The following is a 6604-nucleotide window of genomic DNA, read 5'->3' on the forward strand; positions in this document are numbered from 1 at the left end:
ATAAATCATGCTCTTCTCGTCAGGGACGTCTCGCTTAGCGAAACGAGCGAGCTTCTGGAACATGATGTTATATTGGTAAACAGACAAACTGCCTTGCTTCAGGTTGCGTAACTCCTCACACTTGCTCTCAACAACACTCTGAGGAATGTGGTGAACTTTCAAGTCTTAACGGAATTCATCCCAGGTAATCACACGACCTCCTCTGGAATCTTTGTATTGCTGATACCACTCAGCATCTTGGTCTTTGAGTTGGTACGAGGCAAATTTGACACAGTCCTCAGGCTTGACGTTGCTACACTCGAAATGCTTGCAGATATCCACAAGCCAATCATCAGCTTCTGTTGCCTCAACACAGTTACTAAAGGTCTTTGGCTGGTTTGTGAGGAACTGGTTCAGTGTAGCAAACTGATTCTGATTGTTGCCATGGCCTTGATTTCCTTGGTTGCGCTCTTGCAAGAGTTGCATAAGCATCGGCGTGTTGGCATTGGTAGAGGCCATCACAGCTTGCGATGCCTCCGGAGGTGGAGGTGGTTGTGGCGGTTCAGGATTCTGACGCGTTGCAGGAGCCATCCTGAAGAGGGTGACATCCGTTAGCATCATGACAGATATATAATGAAGCTGAATCAATGGATTGAAATTGCAACATATAGCCTCAACATTCGAACAAGAATGAACGAATGCAATCCAAATTAAATGGTCACACTTCCATAAATTGATAAGCCACTTAGATAGAGGTAGATGAATAAAACAACAAGGTACGGACAAGAACAAATACTTGGTGAGGATTACCCAATGACAAACCAAATATTCGCGGAAGAAATACTAGAGCTACATGAATTCCCACCTATGAAACTCCTGAAATTTTCCCGATTATGCAATCGGGTGTTGGGGATACAGGGGAAGCATAATATCTCACCCAAAGCTAGCAAATCCTACATCCAGCTGTATCCATCCTTCAACACATAACCAAGAAACCTTCGGAAATCATTTACCTCAACCTTCGAAAAGCATCCGTTATACGAGTCATGACAATACTCCCGAACTCCTGCCCCAGTACTGGGTGGCATCGAGGTTATCTCACCAACAACTGCATAAAAGAGATTTTCGATGTCGGCGAGCTCAGGTATTCCAGAACTGCAACAATAAAATTGTGAAGACAACACCTCGGAGCTCAACTCCCCGGGACACTGCCACAACCCCTAAATGTCAGGAAGCACCAAGAACAATGTTCTCGTCACAAAACCATCGAAATGATTCCAAGATACCCACGTGATCCTAATTTTTTAGTGAAATTTGAGAAGAGAAGAGTCAAAACTCTACGTCACAATGCCTCACCAGAGCAACGACGGGACTGAGGAGAAAAAAGAATCCTACTCTCCGATATATATAATCCTAAAAGACTCAAAACATTTTTTCTAGACACAGCAACGCCAACGATTTGATCAAGCAGGGGACTCCTAAGTGTGGGCTGGCTCTGATTACGAACTTGTAACGCCCACGATGCGGCTATATCTCCCACGTGTCGAAGCACGACTTAGAGGCATAACCGCATTGTAAGAAATTTCGCAAGTGGGGTAATCTTCACACAACCCATGTACTGAATAAGGAAAGAGTTACATAGTTGGCTTACAATCGCCACGTCACACAAAAGCATAAATATATCATTACAATCATCCAGTCACAATCAAGGTCCGACTACGGAACCAAAATAAAGACAACCCCAAATGCGTAATGTCCACGATCGACCCAACTGGGCACCACTACAGATCGTCTGGAGAAGAAACGTAGTATCGTCCTGAGTCCTCATCGACTCCCACTTGAGCTCAGTCGAATCTCCTGGAATGACATCATCGGCCCCTGCAAATGGTTTTGGAAGTAATCTGTGAGTCACGGGGACTCAGCAATCTCACACCCTCACGATCAAGACTATTTAAGCTTATAGGTATGGAAGAGGTATGAGGTGGAGCTGCAGCAAGCACTAGCTTATATGGTGGCTAACATACGCAAAAGAGAGCGAGAAGAGAAGGCAAAGGCACGGTCGATAAACTATGATCAAGAAGTAATCCTAGAACAACCTACGTTCAAGCATAACACGAGACCGTGTTCTCTTCCCGGACTCTGCCGAAAAGAGACCATCACGGCTACACACGCTGTTGATTCATTTTAATTAAGGAAAGTTTCAGGTTTTCTACAACCGGACATTAACAAATTCCCATCTGCCCATAACCGCGGGCACAACTTTCGAAAGTTCAAATCCCTGCAGGGGTGTCCCAACTTAGCCCATCACAAGCTCTCACGATCAACGAAGGATATTCCTTCTCCCAAGACAACCCGATCAGACTCTGAATCCCGGTTACAAGACATCTCGACAATGGTAAAACTAAACCAGCAAAGCCACCTGAATTTGCCGAAAAATCCCGATAGGAGCTGCACATATCTCGTTCTCAAGGCACACCGGATTATCTAAGGTTCCGGTAGGCCAGCCCAGAGTTGCCCTTGGTGGCCACCGGCAGCTGACAGGTTGGCCCAACACTCAGAGGAGCACTAGCCCGGGGGTTTAAAATAAAGATGACCCTTGAGTCCGCGGAACCCAAGGGAAAAGAGGCTAGGTGGCAAATGGTAAAACCAATGTTGGGCATTGTTGGAGGAGTTTTATTTAAGGCGAACTGTCAAGGGGTTCCCATTATAACCCAACCGTGTAAGGAACACAAAATCAAGTAACATAACACCGGTATGACGGAAACTAGGGCGGCAAGAGTGGAACAAAACACCAGGTATAAGGCCGAGCGTTCCACCCTTTACCAAGTAAATAGATGCATTAAGGTAAACAAGATAATATAATGATATCCCAACAATAAACATGTTCCAACAAGGAACAAACTCCAATCTTCACCTGCATCTAGCAACGCTATAAGAGGGGCTGAGCAAAGTGGTAACATAGCCAAACAACGGTTTGCTAGGACAAGGTGGGTTAGAGGTTTGACATGGCAATTAGGGAGGCATGATAAAGCATGTGGTACATATCGTAGCATAGGCATAGCAATAGAGCGAGCATCTAGCAAGCAAAGATAGAAGTGATTTCGAGGGTATGGTCATCTTGCCTGCAAAGTTCTCCGAGTTGACGTAAGCTTGATCCTCGTAAACGTTCTCAACGTGTTCCTCGCTCACATACTCGTCTCCTGGCTCTACCCATGCAAGAACACAAGCAAAGGGAGACACAATCAACCATGGTGCAATGCGCAACCAACATGATGCAAAACATGGCATGATATGCGGGATGTGATATGCGATGCATATGCATGTTTCAGAAAGGAAAGATTGAACCAGGCCTCAACTTGGAAAACCAAGAGTGCCACTAGAAAGATGAGTTGATTTCGATCGAAATCGATATAAATAATCACCGGAATCGGATGCACGGTTTGCAAATGGCAAGCAAAACAAACATGGCACCGATCTGCGATTAACAGCACGAGGCCATCTAAATGCATCAAGAACAACAAGCTACTGCACTCTGACATAGCAACAAATCACATGGCAGTGATCCACTCAAGATGCTTGACAAAATATGAACACTGAGCTACGGCTAATTCACACAATAGCAGGTTCAAACAAGCATGGCAAAAGTGCAAAAGATATCAGGTTACAGACTTAGAGAAAATAACATGTCAGGAATTTAATATCAGGAAGTCATGTTTAGAGCAAGATAACAACATGCTACAGGAACATATCATGGAAAAGCAAGGCATGGAATGAAGCTACTCAAAGCATACAACAAAAGTCCCTTACTGACCATAAGCCAAAAGGGATAAGGAAATACAATGGCATCCATGTGAACATAGCAAGTTTCGTTAACAGATTCAGACTTAGCAGAAAACTGGAACAAGGCAAAACAGATATTAAGTAGGCATGTTTACGAGCTCGATGCACTCACCACAAGGTATTGCGTGACAAACTAAGCATACACCCAAAAAGTAGACATGGCAAAGAAGCTAAACATGGCAAGAACAACCTCCTAGCATGAATGGATCAACTACAACAACCTCGGCAAAATTGCTTAACACGTAAACAATCTGCCAGGAACATTTTATAGCAAAAGTAGACCACGATTGAGTCAAGCTACGGGACTCCATAATTGCAAACAAAGACATGGATGGATAGAGCATAACAGTATCTCCAAAACATCATTACTTATCATGCTCAAAAGAGGCATGGATCACTCTGTAGCAACAAGAATACATGGCATAAAAATATTATCAGGGAAAAGACTTAGAAGATTTCTAAGTCCCTGAAATCAGCAACATTACGAGAGCTACTTTGCATGCTTGTGCTAGTCACCACAAAGATCACAAAAATACATGGCATACACCCCTGGAAAGATGGCATGGCATACTTCAAGACACATGTAGGGCTCAAGATCATAGGAGGCACACATTAATCATGGCAAAAATGACAAATGTCCAAATTCTGATAAGAATCTGAAACTAACATTACATAGCACTCTTGCAAAAACATTTAGGGCATCAAGATGAGCTCAAATGAACATGGTGTAATGGAATGAAATGAAGTACTCATCGAGACGAACAATTTGATATGCTACACGCCCAAAACGGAGCCACGGGTGCAAAGTTATGACATGATGAAATATGCTAAAAGGCTGGGGACTTAGGAGAAAAAATGAGGTCAACCTCTCTAGATCTAGGGTTTACTGTAGCGGTCGGGCACACGCGAACCGAGGCAGCTCGAGCTCGCCGGAGCTGAGGTAGATCCCGGCCGGGGCTCGCCGGAGAGACGACGGGGCGACGCCGGCGGAGACCGGCGAGGCGTGGCGGCGCTTGGACGCGGTCGGGCGGCGGCTGGGCGCGACGTCGGGGCGGCGCGGGGTCGGCGGCGCTTGCCGGCGTCGATGCCGACCGGCGAGGTCGGCTGCGGTGGCTGGCGGCGGAGAAGGCGAACGGTGGCGAGGCGGAGGGCGGCGCGGGTCGTCGGGCGGCGGGTAGACGACAGGGCGGCACGGGGCGCCGGATGGGCCTCGGGGGCCCAGGTGGGCCGCGGCGCGGGAGGCGGCCGGCGGGACACGCGGCGCTCCTTGATTGGTCCAGACGCGGCGGCGATTTCGTCCGGCGGCGGGTGGACACGTCCGGCCGCGCGGAGGGGAGTGGGATCTAGGGTTTGGTCCGAAAAGTTCGGGGGGGGGGTGCATTTTTATAGGTAGAGGGAGCTAGGAGGCTCCAAATTGAGCACGGTTTGCGGCCACGCGATTGTGATCGAACGACCAAGATGATGGAGGGGGTTTAGGTGGGTTTTGGGCCACTTTGGAGGGGTGTTGGGCTGCAACACATACGAGGCCTTCTGGGTTCCTCGGTTAACCGTTGGAGCATCAAACGAAGTCCAAATGGCACGAAACTTAATAGGCGGTCTACCGGTAGTAAACCAAGGCTGCATGACAAGTCTCAGTCCAATCCGAAAATGTTTAACATCCACACACGAAAAGAGGTAAAATGGGACACCGGAGGACATAGGAGCGCCGGAATGCAAAACGGACAACGGGGAAAATGCTCAGATGCATGAGACGAACACGTATGCAAATGCGATGCACATGATGACATGATATGAGATGCATGACAAAGACAAAAGCAACACGGAGACAAAAACCCGACACGAGGAAATATCATAACTTAGTGCTGAAAATGGCAAGAGTTGGAATACAAATATGGCAAGTTACATACGGGGTGTTACAGAACCATCCCTCATGGGCAAGATGACTAAAACTACGTTCTCCGGAACAACGGAGCGAGCCAATTACTTATTGGAAATAATACATACTAATGTATGTGGTCCAATGAGTGTTGAGGCATGCGGTGAGTATCGTTATTTTCTGACCTTCATAGATGATTTGAGCATATATGGGTATATCTACTTAATGAAAGACAAGTCTGAAACATTTGAGAAGTTCAAAGAATTTCAGAGTGAAGTGGAGAATCATCGTAACAAGAAAATAGAGTTTCTAGGATCTGATCGCGGAGGCGAATATATGAGTTACGAGTTTGCCCTTCCTGTAGAACAATGTGGAATAGTTTCACAACTCACGCCACCTAGAACACCACAACTTAATGGTGTGTCTGAACGTCGTAACCGTACTTTATTAGATATGGCGCGATCTATGATGTCTCTTACCGATTTACCACTATCGTTTTGGGGTTATGCATTAGAGACAACTGCATTCACATTAAATAGGGCACCGTCTAAATCCGTTGAGATGACACCGTATGAACTATGGTTTGGCAAGAAACCTAAGCTGTTGTTTCTTAAAGTTTGGGTTTGTGAAACTTATGTCAAAAGGCTTCATCCTGATAAGCTCAAACCCAAATCGGAGAAGTGCATCTTCATAGGATACCCAAGGAAACAATTGGGTACACCTTCTACCACAGATCCGAAGGCAAGATCTTTGTTGCCGAGAATGGAAGCTTTCTAGAGAAGGAGTTTCTCTCGAAAGAAGTGAGTGGGAGGAAAGTAGAACTTGATGAGGTAATTGTACCTTCCCTAAAATTGGAAAGTAGCACATCAGTGAAATCCTTTCCCGTGATGCCTACACCAACTAGAGAGG

The sequence above is a fragment of the Triticum dicoccoides genome, chromosome 4A (genome assembly GCF_002162155.2).
Source record: "Triticum dicoccoides isolate Atlit2015 ecotype Zavitan chromosome 4A, WEW_v2.0, whole genome shotgun sequence".
Taxonomy (NCBI): Eukaryota; Viridiplantae; Streptophyta; class Magnoliopsida; order Poales; family Poaceae; genus Triticum; species Triticum dicoccoides.